This window comes from Scyliorhinus canicula, chromosome 13 (assembly GCF_902713615.1).
Source record: "Scyliorhinus canicula chromosome 13, sScyCan1.1, whole genome shotgun sequence".
In the NCBI taxonomy this organism is placed as follows: Eukaryota; Metazoa; Chordata; class Chondrichthyes; order Carcharhiniformes; family Scyliorhinidae; genus Scyliorhinus; species Scyliorhinus canicula.
In genome coordinates, this window is record NC_052158.1 from 83,468,451 (window position 1) to 83,485,166 (window position 16,716).

At 45.0% G+C, this 16,716-nt stretch overlaps 1 protein-coding gene across 5 annotated transcripts in view; it reads right to left on the bottom strand.

Annotated features, from left to right (window-relative positions):
- Positions 1 to 7,959, bottom strand: part of cab39 (calcium binding protein 39) — an 80,926-nt gene extending 72,967 nt beyond the window's left edge. For 2 of the 5 annotated variants that reach the window (XM_038815065.1, XM_038815061.1), the window contains exons 1-2: positions 7,812 to 7,945; positions 1,354 to 1,445 (exon numbers count right to left, since the gene is read on the bottom strand). The gene's annotated coding sequence lies outside the window, so the exon portion shown is untranslated. Of the gene's footprint in view, positions 1 to 1,353; positions 1,470 to 7,811 lie in introns of all 5 variants that reach the window. The other 3 variants (XM_038815062.1, XM_038815063.1, XM_038815064.1) reach the window with 3 other exon arrangements.
- Positions 7,960 to 16,716: the final 8,757 nt, after the last annotated feature.

Here is a 16,716-nt window from a genome sequence, read left to right on the forward strand (position 1 = left end):
TCAGAACAAACTCGGGTAATCTCAGCCCAAACGGCTTGCAGCTTTCATCAGCATTTAGGGCTACTGCACCAAGTTAACACAGTGTACCCAAGCATAAATATCAATCAACACCCTGAATTTCAAAAGTATGGCCTCTCCCACTGGCAGGCCCACGTGAAGGGGCATTGCTCGGAGTCCTCAAGGCTTCAGAGTTCTGTATTTCAGATCGAACAAAGAATACCTCTCTCCAAATATTAATTATTTGGATAAAGCACCTAGGGAAGAAAGTGTACTCAGGGTTGGAACATCAAAGTTCAAGCATGGTTGGTGCCACCACAGACTAAGCCAGCTGAGTCCTAAAATACATAGCTGCCAAGCGGAGCCAAAGCCAGGTTGCCACTGTACCAACAGGAAGCTATTACCCATTTAATCTAGTCTTCAACAACCTGCCATAGGCGCGTTCACATCAGCAGTGGTACAAGTGACCACCACAAACTTCACATAAAGAACATAAGAACTAGGAGCAGGAGTAGGCCATCTGGCCCCTTGAGCCTGCTCCGCCATTCAATGAGATCATGGCTGATCTTTTGTGGACTCAGCTCCACATGAAACTAAAGTCTTCATATTGAAGGTCTTCTCCATCATGCAATACGGTACAACCACCACACTAACTGATACAGATCAAGAAATCCAAAAGTAGGCATCCACAAAATGCCAAAACTCATAAGTAACAGAATTCTTTACCACTACACTCTGTGGGTGAAATATCCATTCCCTATCAAGTTGTGATAGCAACCCCTTATTCAATGGAAATTGTAAACATCATTCTAGCAGCAGCACCAGACATGCTTTACAATGACACATCGACCTATCACAGCAATACCAAAGGAGCAGGCCTGTAACCAATAGATCAGCATAAAACTCTAATGCTGTATACATCCAGCTGTACACATCCAGTCAAAAATAGTGGAAAACATTTAACAAAAAGGACCCTTGAGAATCACAATCTTCAACAAAAGCAGAGGCCAACATAACTGCAAGATATAAGACTGAAACTTCTGCAAACATTTTCAACCAAAAGTGATGGGTGGACAATTCTGCTCTGCCTCCTCTCACGGCCCATTATTAATGCTCAGCCAATTCAGTTCACTTCACATGATATTAATGTGGCTAAGTACTGTTAACACAGCAACGGTTACATGTCCTGACAGAATGTCAACTGTAAGGCTGAAGACCAGAATTAGCTGCTTCTCCTTTCTGTCTACACCAATTCAAGTGTCAGTTTAATGCCAATATCCTATTTAATAAAGCAAAACACCATCAAGCTAAGCCACTTTATCAGACACCTATCAAAGTAATGAATGAAGTTCTTACCTGTGCCAAACAATGCCAACTCACCAATAACCTGCTCAATGATGTTCAGTTTAGATTCTTCACAGCCACTAAACTCCAATCCTTATCGAAATCTTGAGATAAACATGAACACAAAGCTGAATGCAAGGGAAGGAGAATAACTGCATTCAACATCCAAATAATATTAAGGAGCCATAACAAAACTGAGATCACGGAAAACTGGGAAAATCCTCCAAACATTAGAATCATTTCTGACACCCAAGAAGACAACTGTGCTTGCCCAGGCCCAGAATTATAACTCCATGTCATTACTGCTAGAAACCAACCATTTTCAGCTGCTTCTGTACAACGCATTTTCAGTCTATCTAAAAAATTGCTGCAACTTCAAGTGCCTTTTTTCAAATTCACTCACAATATTTGCCCATTGCCAGTAAGGCCATGCCCATTCCTAATTTTTCTTTGACCATCAACTTCTTGAATACAACCGAGTGGCTTGCTTGCCCATTTCAGAGTGCCGGTTATGGAATCAACCACATAGCTGTGGGTCCAGAGTCAGCTGTGGGTCCAGAGTCAACTGTAGGCCAAATCAGGAAACAACAACAATGAACCAGTTAAGTTTTATGACAATCTGGTAGTTTCATCGTCACCATTACTGTTACAGCTCTAGCTTTTTTTCTATTCTAGATTTTATTTTATTAATTGAATTTACATGTTCTAGTTGCCATGGTGGATTTGAATATGTTCCAATATTAGCCCAGCCCTCCAGATCATTAGTCCAGTAATCAAACCACTTTGCTGCTGTACACGTGGAAAGGAACTAGACATATCCTATATAAAGGGCTCAGTGGCCTTCAAAATAGACAGCAAAAGGAACTTTTCATTGTTCTCTTCACTAGAATTCAAACAGTGTTCTGTTGTGATGATGCAGCAGATAAACCCACCGAGTTGTACTCTGAAGTTGTCAGGTCTGATTCCCAATTGACATTGGACTAGTTAAACCTTCTGTCACTTATGTGCAAAGTGAAGATGTGTGGATGTTCAGTGAAGAGAGGAGAGAGCAAGTTTTCAAAGAATATCATCTCTCTCCTAAATGTGCATTCCAGCCGAGTAATCATAGAAAACAAATGTAAACTCTGAGTATACGTGAATAGGGTACTGGAAGGTCACCCCTATGTTTGGAATTGTATCTTAGCTAGAGGTGAACATTACTGGGGCTCAGGGTGAAGGGAAAAAAGAGAATCTAAAAATAGCTGGGGAAAATATATATATTTTTTAAAACACTTGCATATTTACCAGTTTGACAATTCTGATCATAATGCTTCTTCTGATTTTGGCTGGTAAAATGTTTAGCAAAGCTAAAATACTCTTCGGACAGAGTAAACAACTTAATTACTCCCAACTTTTCCCAATTCTTACTTGCAACAGCTATTTTGTGCATGTTTCCATTCAAGGAAATAAGTTGCTAAAGGGAATGTCCACGAGAACTTTGCTAAATGGACCAGAAAGTTCAGTTTCTAAGTCATCTTTACTGGCTTGCAATTTATTGAGAGATTGAGGTTCTGAGCATTAAATGAGAACTTTCAACTCATTTATCCCACTTGTAAAATTTAAACTGCAATTTCAAAGTAAATATAGATGAGTAAATCGCATTCCATATTTGACTATTTTTAACGTGGTATTTGTTCTCATTTATCAGCTGCATAACTTCTGGAAACTGAAGAATGCAGTTCTTCTCCCCTACCATCAACAGTTGGAAAGTTCCACTCGACCATGAGTTACTTAACAGCTTTCATCGACTGAAAAATGATCAAGACAGCTCGCAAATTATCACCAACACTAATTATCTCTCTCCATCACCAAGCTTTGATTGGCATTTATGATTTAGCTTCTGCAGCATAAAAATTAATGAATAATGACTACTCACGAACTATACAGAGTCAGGAGATAATGAGCTCAAAAAGAAAACCCAGGTTCCAAATAATGCAGCAGCTTGTTTAGGTGCCTATATTCTGCATGGCTAAGCCTAGAGCCATTGCCAATTCTATGCTTTGCTTTTCCATCAACTTATTTAAAAAGCGCACAAGGAAAACAATTTTTAAAGTTAGGGGTAAATTTACTTGTATTTTGCTAGTACAATACGCTGTTTTCCTGGCAAGGTGGCAAAAGGTCAGAATCCCTTCCAGTGTCATGCTGGATATTAATAAAATGTAAACATGAGTACAAAAATCTTAACTTTGTCTCTGCCCAGTTAAGGGGGTTCGGTCTTCTGAATTTATTATATTATTACTGGATGGTGAATGCGGAGAAGGAGAGGAGCTGGGTTTGGGGGGGGAAGGAGGAGAAGAGAGAGACTCCCAGTGGGTTAGCTTGGAGGAGAGTCTGTTGAGGGCATTGGCAACAGTGCCACTCCCGATGGCCCCAGAAAAATACTCAAGGGGTCCAGTAGTAGTAGCGACATTGAAAATCTGGAGGCAGTTGCGCCAGCACTTTAGGCTGGGGGCGGGGTCAAGGGAAATGCCGATTCGGGGGAATCACAGATTTGAGCCAGGGACGTGGGATGGGAATTTTTAGAAATGGGAGGAACATAGAACATACAGTGCAGAAGGTGGTCATTCGGCCCATCGACTCTGCATCGACCCACTTAAGCCCTCACTTCCACCCTATCCCCGTAACCCAATAACCCCTCCTAACCTTTTTGGTTACTAAGGGCAATGTATCATGGCCAAATCACCTAACCTGCATGTCTTTGGACTGTGGGAGGACACCGGAGCACTTGGAGGAAACCCACGCAGACACGGGGAAAACGTGCAGCTCTGCGCAGACAGTGATCAAATGGGGAATCAAACCTGGGGCCCTGGTGCTGTGAAACCACAGTGCTAGCCACTTGTGATAACGTACTGCCCATAAGGAGAAGGGAGTCAGGGCAGTAAAAGATTTATTTCTGGGGGGTCAGTTTGCAGGACTGAAGGAGCTTGAGGCGAAATATGGGTTGGAGCAGGGGGAAATGTTTAGCTATATGCAGGTCAGAGATTTAACTAAGGAGATACCGAGCTTTTTGGTGGCACCGGCCTCCACACTGTTGGAGGAGGTTCTGACGACAGGGGGAATGGAGAAGGTGGTGGTGTCGGCGATTTATGGGTGGATTCCGGGAGAAGAGATTCCGGGAGAAGAGATTCCGGGAGAAGAGATTCCGGGAGAAGAGATTCCGGGAGAAGAGATTCCGGGAGAAGAGATTCCGGGAGAAGAGATTCCGGGAGAAGAGATTCCGGGAGAAGAGATTCCGGGAGAAGAGATTCCGGGAGAAGAGATTCCGGGAGAAGAGATTCCGGGAGAAGAGATTCCGGGAGAAGAGAAGGCATCGCTGGAGGGGATTAAGGCAAAGTGGGAGGAAGAGTTGGGAGTGAGTATGGAGGAGGAGTTGTGGTGTGAGGTGCTCCGGAGGGCAAATGCCTGAACTTTGTGTGGGAGGTTGGGCCGATACAGTCGAAGGTGGTGTATAGGGCGCACCATACAAAAGGCAAGGTTGAGCCGAGTCTTTGAGTGGGTAGAGGATGTTTGTGAAAGCTGCAGGGGAGGCCCGCAAACCACATTCATATGTTTCTGTCCTGCCCAAAGCTGGAGGGGTATTGGACGGAGGTGTTGAGGGTACATGTGAGGCTTGAGCCGGGTCCTCAGGAGGCCATAATTGGGGTATTGGATTGGCTGGGGTCGGAAGCGGGTGCGGAGGCAGATGTTTTAGCCTTCACCTCGCTGATTGCACGAAGGCAGATCCTGTTGAGGTGGTGGTCAGTTTCTCCACCCTATGCCTTGGCAGATTGGTCGGTTGGAGTTTTTAACACTCGAGACAGTGAAGTTTGAGTTGAGGGGATGGATGGAAGGGTTCTACAATTCATGGGCTTTGTTTATTATGCAATTTCAAGAATTGGATGACATCGAACACTGGGGTTGTTGTGTAGGTTGTTGATGACTATGTATGGGCGGATGGTGGATCCCATCAATTCTTTGATGTTTGCATTTAAAATGTTGAGGGTTGTTTGGGTGTTGGTGGGAAGAGGAATTGTTGGCCAAGAGATTGACATTGTATTTGTTACCATTGATTGTTTGTTGGTGGGTGTAAATTTGGATGAAAAGGTGAAAAAAGGAGAAAAAAAATATTTATTTAAAAAAATGTTGTCTCTGCCCAATTCCTTCTTTCCTCGAGAAAGACCTGTGCTCAGGTACAACGCCACAGGGAGAAGCAGTTTTCTGGTATCTCACATTTGCCATGACTCTTGACAGACTACCCAACTACATAGGACTCCACTGCCTCTCTTATGCTTCCTCATTTGGAATTTACAGGAGTCAGGGAAAGAAGCAATGACAGATGTCTAAACATTCCAGAAACACAGATAATAAGAAAAATGGTCCTGAATCAGCAAGCAGGGATCAGAAATCAAAGCTAGCACATTTTTGTACTCACAATCCCAACAGCCGAAGTATTTACCCATCAGTGGTCCCAGAAACTTCTTTTGCAATCTATAACACAGTTCAGATGAATAGATCTCGACCCTGACATTCAGGTTGTACTTGGAGTTGCATTATTCTGTGCCAGCAATTCCATCACCATTTCTTACTACTACAATGAAGCTGAAGTCCAATAGCTTTAACCAAAGCTAATCAAGCTGGTGTGTATGCCCATTGATAAGCTACACAACATTTTCATACTATACCAGAACTTTCCCTCGGCTGGGCCATTATAGGGCATTAGGAAATTTTCCAAAAATGGAGGACTGAGACGCAATATTCTCAAATCACAAAAGTGAACAAGGCTTAAACAGGTTTTGTGTACACCCTGTTACATAGCACTGGAATGGGGAGGAACATAACATGCAGCTGGAAACAGCAGCCCTCATATCCTGCAACAATTCAAAGGGTGATAAATATAAGCCTGCACACACATACATACGCAGTAGAGTTACAAAACTAAACAATAGCATTGCTTGACTGTGATAATCACTCGTCAACACTAAAATTCAAAGGTATAACACCAATCAAACATTTCTTGCAAATCTACAATACAAACATTACAATTGAAAACACTATTTACCCCCACACACTACATGCAAAACAGTATCAACTGACACATATTAGCAGATTAGTAAAACTTTGTGCAATTCAAACTACACAATCTCCAAGTCAGTAGACACAATACTTAAATGAATGGAAATACAATGTTCTAAAGACTCCAGCTCAAACCAAAATTTAAAACCTTCTTACAGATTGTGGACATCTCTAATCTATGCCAGTACTCAATTACATGCATACTCAAAAAATGCAAGTCAGAGTGCAGTAACAGGATACATTTCTCAGAAAAATTCTGAATGAATCCTTTTTATTTAATCAAATTTACAAAGATGACTTGCAGCTACAAAACGCTGACATGCATATTAACCTTCATAAGTCTAGCAGGATCAGAAGTGATGCATCCTAGTTCTGCAAATAGTAATTTGCAGTTACAAGCCATTTCTTCACTAAATATTTTAATTAAAAAATCAATCCACCCTGTATTTACAGCAAAGCATGGAAATTAAAAATTAAGCTATTCGATGTAGGGGTTTGGAATGCAAACTGCAACAAAAGTACAAGAACGAAATGATATAAACATGGGGTGATTGCAAATATTCTTTAGAGTTAAGCTATTATCTCATGAATGCCACAATACAACAAAAATAAACATCTGGAGTGTAATCAAAACTGACAACCGCGAAAATCTTGAGTATCAAATTTTAGTTCCCCGTTAACCAGAACTTTGCAACTTTTTGAACAGGCGCTTCTGAATTTGACACCATTAAATTTTCCAGCTGCAAACGAAACAGCATAAACTGAGCAACTCTTGAGATCATCACTGGTAACGTGAGGGGAGGAAGAAGTACTGCAGTCTGTCTGAACACTAAAGAGTGCAACGACTGCCTGGAAGTCACCTGCACAGTGCAGGCGATCTGACCTTAAGCGAATTGTTTTAAAGGGAGAGGAATATCTTCTTGTCACAGTTAATTTTGACAGGACATTAAATCTTCCCTTAGCCTCTCCTGCTGCCTGTTTATTGTTTGGTTGTGTTGTAAAGGCCCATCCCCACCGCCGGTGTAGGAATGTCAGATTGTGCTGCAGTTTGCGCGACAATGAAGCAGCCCAAATGAGACAGGTGCAAAGTCAGCCAGGGAGTAGCCGCAGCCCCACTCCCAGCCCGGGTCAGACACCCCCATCCTCGCCCTCCAACCCGGAGAGAGTAGCACATCAACAATGAAGCCAACGGCGCGGCGGCTTCAGCCCCGCCGGGGGGGGGGGGGGGGGGGGAGGGAGAGGGAGAGAGGGTCCCCCTCACACACACCCCTCTCCCCCAGCGGCCGGTGACTAGGCCGCAGAGCTAAGCCTGGGGCCCCCAGTGAGTACGGGTTCGGGCTCCTCCCGGCCTATCGCGCCGCTCACAGCCGGTGACTCACGCTTTCTGGCTCCGCTCTTTGGGCTTCCCCTCTCACGGTGCGGCCTGCTCGGTGCTTTCCCCTCACCGTCCCCCCCACCCCCCCCGGTCCGGCTGTTGCTGCTTTTCCGCCGCTTCCTTCTCCTGACACGGGGCGGACGGGGCGGGCCCGTGCGTCAGCCAACACGTGCTGCGTCATGACGTAGCGGGGCGGCTACGCCCACAGCTGGAGTTTGTGAATGAATGAGTCAGTGAGTGGAAGTGAGAATGTGAGAGTGAGAGTGTGAGTGTGAGTGAGGGAGTTTGAGAGTGAGTGAGGGAATATGACAGTAAGAGAGTGAGTGAGGGAGTTTGAGAGTGAGTGAGGGAATGTGAGAGTATGACAGTGTGGGTGAGGGAGTTTGAGAGTGAGTGAGGGAATGTGAGACTAAGAGAGTGTGAGTGAGGGGGTTTAAGAGTGAGTGAGGGGGTTTAAGAGTGAGTGAGGGGGTTTGAGAGTGAGTGAGGGAATGTGAGAGGAAGGGAGCGTGAGAATGAGTGAGGGAATGTGAGTAGGAGAATGTGAGTGAGGCAGTTTGAGAGTGAGTGAGGGAATGTGAGAGTGTGAGAGTGAGTGAGGGAATGTAAGAGTAAGAGAGTGAGTGAGGGAATGTAAGAGTAAGAGAGTGACTGAGGGAGTTTGAGTGAGTGAGGGAATGTGAGAGTAAGAGAGTGTGAGTGAGGGAGTTTTGAGAGTGAGTGAGGGAATGTGAGACTAAGAGTGTGAGTGAGGCAGTTTGAGAGTGAGCGAGGGAATGTGAGAGTAAGAGTGAGGGAGTTTGAGAGTGAGTGAGGGAACGTTAGATTAAGAGAGTGAGTGAGGGAGCTTGAGAGTGAGTGAGGGAATGTGAGAGTAAGAGTGTGGGTGAGGAAGTAAGAGAGTGAGTGAGAGAATGTGAGACTAAGAGAGTGTGAGTGAGGGAGTTTTAGAGTGAGTGAGGGAATGTGAGACTAAGAGAGAGTGAGTGAGGGAATGTGAGAGTAAGAGTAAGAGTGAGGGAGTTTGAGAGTGAGTGAGGGAACGTTAGAGTAAGAGTGAGTGTGGGAGCTTGAGAGTGAGTGAGGGAATGTGAGAGTAAGAGAGTGTGAGTGAGGGAATGTAAGAGTAAAAGAGTGAGTGAGGGAGTTTGAGAGTGAGTGAGGGAATGTGAGAGGAAGAGAGCGTGAGAATGAGTGAGGGAATGTGTGTGAGGCAGTTTGAGAGAGAGTGAGGGAATGTAAGAGTAAGGGAGTGAGTGAAGGAGTTTGAGAGTGAGCGAGGGAATGTGAGAGTAAGAGACTGAGTGAGGGAATGTGAGAGTAAGAGACTGAGTGAGGGAATGTGAGAGTAAGAGAGTGAGTGAGGGAGTTTGAGTGAGTGAGGGAGTTTTTGAGAGTGAGTGAGGGAATGTGAGAGGAAGATAGCGTGAGAATGAGTGAGAATGTGAGAGTAAGAGAATGTGAGTGAGGGAGCTTGAGAGTGAGCGAAGAAATTCGAGAATAAAAGAGTGTGAGTGAAGGCGTTTGAGTGTGAGAGTAAGAGAATGTGAGTGAGGCAGTTTGAGAGTGAGGGAATGTGAGAGTAAGTGAGTGAGGGAGTTTGTGAGGGAATGTGAGAGTAAGAGTGAGTGAGGGAATGTGAGAGTAAGAGTGAGTGAGGGAATGAGAGTAAGAGAGTGAGTGAGGGAATGTAAGAGTAAGAGAATGTGAGTGAGGGAGTTTGAGAGTGAGTGAGGGAATGTGAGAGTAAGAGAGTGAGTGAGGGGGTTTGAGAGTGAGTGAGGGAATGTGCGAGGAAGAGAGCGTGAGAATGAGTGAGGGAATGTGAGAGGAAGAGAATGTGAGTGAGGCAGTTTGAGAGTGAGTGAGGGAATGTGAGAGGAAGAAAGTGAGTGAGGGAATGTGAGACTAAGAGAACGTGAATGAAGTAGTTTGAGAGTGAGTGAGGGAATGTGAGAGTAAGAGGGTGAGTGAGGGAATGTGAGAATAAGAGAGTGAGTGAGGGAATGTGAGAGTAAGAGAGTGAGTGAGGGAATGTGAGAGTAAGAGAGTGGCTGAGGGAATGTGTGAGTAAGAGAGTGAATGAGGGAATATGAGAGTAAGAGAGTGAGTGAGGGAATGCGAGAGTAAGAGAATGAGTTTGAGAGTGAGTGATGGAATGTGAGAGTGAGTGAGGGAATGTGAGAGTAAGAGAGTGGCTGAGGGAATGTGTGAGTAAGATAGAATGAGGGAATATGAGAGTAAGAGAGTGAGAGAGGGAATGTGAGAGGAAGAGAATGTGAGTGAGGGAGTTTGAGAGTGAGTGATGGAATGTGAGGGAGTTTGAAAGTGAGTGAGGGAATGTGAGAGCGTGTGTGAAGAAGAGAATGTGAGGGAGATAGGATGTGAGAGGGAGAGAGGGTGTGAGAGGGTGCGAGAGGGAGAGAGGGTGTGAGAGGGAGAGAGGGTGTGAGAGGGTGCGAGAGGGAGAGAGGGTGTGAGAGGGAGAGAGGGTGTGAGAGGGAGAGAGGATGTGCGAGTGAGAGAGGATGTGCGAGTGAGAGTGTGCGAGTGACAGAGAATGTGAGAGTGAGAGAATGTGAATGAGTGAGTGAGAAAGGGAATGTGAGTGAGTGAGAGAGAGAATGTGAAGGAGAGGATGTGAGAGTAAGTAAGAGAGAATGTGAGTGAGAAGATCGAGAATGTGAGTGAGCGAGAGAGAGCAGATGTGAGAGAGAGAGAATATGAGAGTGAGCTGTGAGTGTGTGTGAAAGTGAGCTCTGAGTGTGTGAGAGAGAGCTGTGAGTGTGTGTGAGAGTGAGCTGTGAGTGTGTGTGAGAGCTGTGAGTGTGTGTGAGAGAGCTGTGTGTGTGAGAGTGAGCTGTGTGTGTGTGTGAGAGCTGTGAGTGTGTGTGAGAGAGAGCTGTGAGTGTGTGTGAGAGCTGTGAGTGTGTGTGAGAGAGCTGTGTGTGTGAGAGTGAGCTGTGTGTGTGTGAGTGAGCTGTGTGTGTGTGAGTGAGCTGTGTGTGTGAGAGTGAGCTGTGTGTGTGAGAGTGAGTTGTGTATGAGAGGGAGCTGTGAGTGTGAGAGAGCTGTGAGTGTGTGAGAGTGAGCTGTGAGTGTGCGTGTGAGAGAGCTGTGTGTGAGAGTGAGCTGTGTGTGAGAGTGAGTTGTGTGTGTGAGAGGGAGCTGTGAGTGTGCGTGTGAGAGAGCTGTGAGTGTGTGTGAGAGTGAGATGAAGCTATGAGTGGGTGTTTGTGCATGAGATCTGTGAGTGAATGTGTGTGAGAGAGGGCTCTGTGAGTGGGTATTTGTGTGTGAGAGAGAGCTCTAAGTGAGTTTGTGTGTAAGAAAGAGGGAGCTGTGAGAGGGTGTTTGTGTGTGAGAAAGAGGGCGCTGTGAGAGGGTGTTTGTATGTGAGAAAGAGGGCGCTGTGAGAGTGTGTGTGAGAAAGAGGGTGCTGTGTGTGAGTTTGTGTGTGAGGAAAGGGAGCTGTGAGAGGGTGGTTGCGTGTGAGAAAGAGGGCACTGTGAGAGGGTGTTTGTGAGAGAGTTGTGAGGCTGGGAGAGAGCTGTGTGAGTGTGCTGCGACTGTGTGTGACAGACAGATGTGTGTCAGAGAGAGGGAGACAGCTGTGTGAGTAAGACAGTGAGTGAGTTACTAAGAGAGAGTGTGAGTGACAGCTGTGGGAGGGAACTGAGTGCAAGAGAGCTGGTGCTTGGAATGTGTGCAGTGACTGAGTGAGAGAGAGTGTGACGTACTGTGCATTCTTCTCATCTCAACAGTAATTCTGAGCAATCACTTCCACCACCATCTCTGTTACTTAGTTTACTGGTACACTTTGCACCATTGGGATGAACAAACGACAGATCCACAAGAGTGAAAGTGTTAAATTGCTGAGATCTGCAGCCTTTCTGGTTGCCCCAAAATCTGTAGGGTGGCACAGTGATAAGCACTGCTGCCTCACAGTACCAGGGACCTAGGTTCAATTCTGTCCTTGGATGACTGTCTGTGTGGAGTTTGCGCTTTCCCCCGTGTCTGCGTGGGTTTCCTCTGGGTGCTCCAGTTTCCTCCCACAGTCCAAAAATGTGCAGATTAAGTGGATTGGTCATGCTAAAATGCTAATTCTTAGAAAAAAAACCCCGTGGCTGTCCAATAATTACAGTCACCAGGTTTGTAACTTTAAAAACAATTATTTTTTTAATCAATAACAAGAACTATAATGAAATATGCAGCAAATACAACTGGTTAACTAGTATCTAATTCCTAATCCACAGGTCTCTGTTTGTAGCCTGTAATGGTTTTAACTGTAGACTCATTCAGGTCTCTTCACCTTCAGAAATACAGCAACTCATAGCCTTTCTGGAGAGAGAAGAAGAAGAACAGGTCCTTCCCATGTGTACATGATTTTAACTGAGCCCCTTGAGTCTCTGAAAATCATTCTACTCAGGTAGGACCCAATCATCACCTGTTACCATGCAGAATACTGCCTTTTGGCCAATACATTGGCCACCAGCCAATCAATTGAACCAAGTCCTACTCAATGTCTCGAGTGCCGAGAAGTCTGGGTCTTGCTGTCTAAAGCTAGCAGCACCATATACTATGTTGCAACTTCTTGAATTCCTCCTTCTCTGTGCTGCTTGACTTAAACATAAATGTCCATTCAGCATCCATGGCGAAAATAAAGTAAGTGGAAATAAGGAAATCAGCTGAAAGGGAATCAGGGTTTGGCTGCAGTCCACAGCAAGTCAGTGATAGCTGGGACTCCCCAATTCAACTGGCTGTCAGGCACCAACATAGTCACTAGTTGAGGCAGTCAGAGGGGCAGGCATGCCATCCCGAGGGACAATGATATACTTATCTTCTGCACTACTGTAACCACTATCATGGAGCTCTGCCTCAGTACTCTCACTTGCCTGTGTAAGAAAAGAATATGGCCCTTTGAAAATCTCTATCCATGTTCTGCTCATGCTTTGAACATCAAAGGTGTAGCCCTGGCCCCAAGCCACTGGGAAATATGGCCAGGTTAAAAGAGACACTATAGCCTGATGGGTATTCTTAAAGGTACCAGCAAAGTGAAGAAACCAGCAAAGCCTGATGGTTAAATAGGCTAACTCTGTATCATAAGCAACATAAACAGCAAGGGTCTGCAGTGAAGAACAGGATGTGCAGCCAGGGAGTGAGCACAGGAGCTGATGGGACAATGGCTTAGTGTGCCTTGGACAGACAGGGATTAAACACAGACCTCTATGTGTTATATTCCTCAGAAGAAATATGACCCCTGAATGAGTCATGACTCTCTGACATTCGTGACCAGAAAATACATTGATTGATTAGTGCTGCCCTGTGAGCACATGACTAGAAGCATGGGATCAGTGCCAACAAGATCTGTATAAGAAGGAGAGACAAAGAGATTGGATCAGTGGATCCTTGAGGAACAATATCGCAGAAAGAAGAAGCCTCAAGTCTCCAACTTGAAGACAGAGTCCAATCCCCACTTATGTCTGGCCAAGTGTGATGGGGTAATGACATATTCCACATGTCCATTATTAGAAGTTAGATAAGTATTAACAGTTTAACCCATGCTTGTGAACTTGTAGTGGTGGAAAGGAAGGTCAAATCATTTACGTGTTTTTGATGCAATGTACGATATAGCCTCTCTTGTAGTAGTGATAAGCAGTGGTAATTTATATTGAGTTCAATAAAGAAGTGATTTGATTCAAAATTAAAGTTGTGTTTATCAATTGACTGGAGTAAGAGTCTCGGTCAATAGAAGGGATGCTAGAACTCAGAGATAAGTTGGCAGCAGTCTGAGCTTGCATCCTGAGGCACCATCAATGTGGCTATATCTGCAATATTCACAGTGTGGCCCCATGTCCCATGGTTGATGGCTACATATCTATAGCCTCTTGAAAAAATGAAATGAAATGAAAATCGCTTATTGTCACGAGTAGGCTTCAATGAAGTTACTGTGAAAAGCCCCTGGTCGCCACATTACGGCGCCTGTCTGGGGAGGCTGGTATTATTCAAGTTTGACTCCTCCATGGCTCGGACATCATGCGCTGACTCACTAATAGGCAGTCCAGTATGCTGAATATTTTATTGTGCATAGCCACAGGCATTTTTTTACATCATGGGCCCTCTGAAAAAGGACTATGTTGTGGACTTATCCATTGATGAACTGATTCCTGGATTAACCTGTCCTTCTGCCTGTATTTGTGTTCAATGAATCTTCCAGTGCAGACCCCACTAGTAGCCCCTCTTAATAGTACATGGGTGTGGGCGCTTGTTTCTGATTTGGTACCTGTAAAACTAAGGTTGAATGATGGTGTGTGCTTTAGAAGGCTGTCCTCTTTTTTCTCTACTCCTTTGGGCAGGGAAAGAAAACAGGTGCAAAGGCCAGCAGCAGAGACAGGTCAGTGTGAGCTCCATGCAGCAGCCAAACACCTTGTAGAGCATTTACTCCAGCTGCAACACTCCTCATGAGCCCTTGGCCAAAGAAATCTTCCAATGGGAAGAGGATATAGCTGGATGGTAGCCCTTCTTTTGTCTCTGCCTGCTCCCTCCTGCTTATCCTTCCAGAAGAAGTGAAGTGGGTTAATGTACAGGCTGGTGAAAGATTGTGACGATCTCACTGCCAGGATAGAATAATGTTGTCATTGAGTGAAAGATGGCACAGCTATGAGGGAGTAAGAGGAAGGTGCTGGTGTGACTGGAAGTGAGTGAAGAGAAGCAGGCAAGTGTACGCTTGTGAGTGCTGAGGCTATATGTACTGCAGGCTAAGGTCAAAGTAAGAAAGATGTGAGTGGAGAGGCTTAACTTAGCATTTCAGGCTAGGTCATTCAATGTCTTGCACCAAATCCTGGGTGCATTGATCTGCTCACTGGTGCTGGGAAGTGTGCTATAGAAACTTTCCACCATCTAAAGGGAAGAGCAATTTCCTTACCCTGGTTCCCTCAACCAACACCTATAGTGCAGCATCCAAAATGTTGGGATGTTGGTTTGGGGGCTTCCTGAGTCTCTTGTAGTCCCTCTGCCTGCCTTTTTGCCTGTGCAACTTTAATTCGGTACACAGCCTCCCAAATGGACATCCCCTTTAAAAAGGTCCAGGCTGCCTTTAAATGACCTGACTGATGCCCTATTTCCTGATGCCCGCCACTCAACAACTTGAGCAGCACTTGTAACTTACCAACCAATCGATTAAGGCACAAATGCCTGGTTGGAATGTGCCCCACCCTCACATGGTTAGAATACGCCCCTCCCTCACATGGTTGAAATGTGCCCCTACCTCACATGGTTGTGCTGTACCCCTCCCTCACATGGTTTGGTTGTGTCCCTCTATCACATGGTTGGTTGTGCCCCTCTATCACATGGTTGGGTTGTGCCCCTCCATCACATGGTTGGGCATGCAATGAGAACGTGCGGCCCTTTCAATCCAATCAAATTTCTCACGCAAAGTTTCAAATTTGGGAAGCACTATTCATTATTATCCTACAGTTTGAAGTTGCACGACAAATTGGCTGATCTGGCAGAAGTCCACTGTAGTTCCTTGGAATGTACCTGTAGAGCAGCAGTTCCCAAACTGCAGACCGCAATTGCATTGGGTGGTAGAAACAATGAATGGGGCCACAAGCTCCCCCTCCTTCAGGACTGGCAGGCAGCATCTGGCCCTGCTCTTTCCCTGCTTGTGTCTCTATTCTCTTCACGGTGCAATGAGGTCCTTCTCCCACTGAAATTTTCTACTGGATCTGATCTTGGGACTGGCAGCTTGGTCGGCAAGAATTATTTTCTTCTTGTCAAGGCCATTTACAAATGTCACCTGCAGGGGGCTCGCTAACTCAGGTGTTTCTTTTCATTCACCCATTTGGAACCTGGTGCACACAGACAAGAAAATAGATGAACAAACCGATCTTTTCAAAGATCCATTGCCCTCTGTGTCAGTATTCAATCCTGCCGGGATGGACAATCTTTAACCTCAGTCACCACTGTGCCAAAAGTAAACTGATGGCCAGAGACATACATCATGCCCTGTACAGGCATAAACATATTATACATTTTAAAACTCTATTTTGTTTTAAGAATGAACACCAAAAACTGTTTTCAGTTGGCTACAGCATAGCATCCAACTTCGTTGGTATTTGAATTGTTAGATAATAGAGTCTGTGGGCAATACCAGTATAAATAATGGCCTGAGTGAAGGAGTCTCACAGCTGCTTGTGAGATCCTTTGTTTTACAAAACCTCCATTCCAGCCAAAGAATTTATTCATCTAAGAAACTACAGGCCTGCTTCAAAATAGACAAAAATAATTATGACTAAAATCATATTCCTTTTTTTCTCTATCTATATCCAGTATTTGTGCACACGGCAGTGTGTGCGTTATCACATTTAAATCTCCAGGGCAAGTGTGTGTTAATAGACCGTCTTTATTTTTATATTCATAAATGCTTGCTACTGTAATTTTTTAAAATTGGGACATCATCCCATACTAATTCCAAATTATGCATGTGCATGTCATTGCAGTACTTCGTCAATGCCTAGAACTGTTAGGCTGGGGTCCTTTTTCATCATTTAAATTGGGACCAACCATTCTGACGGTGCAAACTATTACACCGACTGTGACAATAAAGACACGCCCATGTCACCAACAGTCCTAGTGTACAGAACAGTTGTCATCAACTCACTCCTGTATTTCGGTGAGACCTGGACTATGTATCAGTTACATAAAGCTGCTAGAATATTCCATCAGTAATGCTCCTGCATGGTGACGTAGCGTTAGCACTGCTGCCTAAGGTGCTGAGGACCCGGGATCAAATCCCAGCCCCGAGTCACTGTCTGTGTGAAGTTGGCACATTCTCCCTGTGTCTGCATGGGTCTCATATCCCACAACCCAAAGATGTGCAGGGTAGGTGGATTGGCCACGCTAAATTG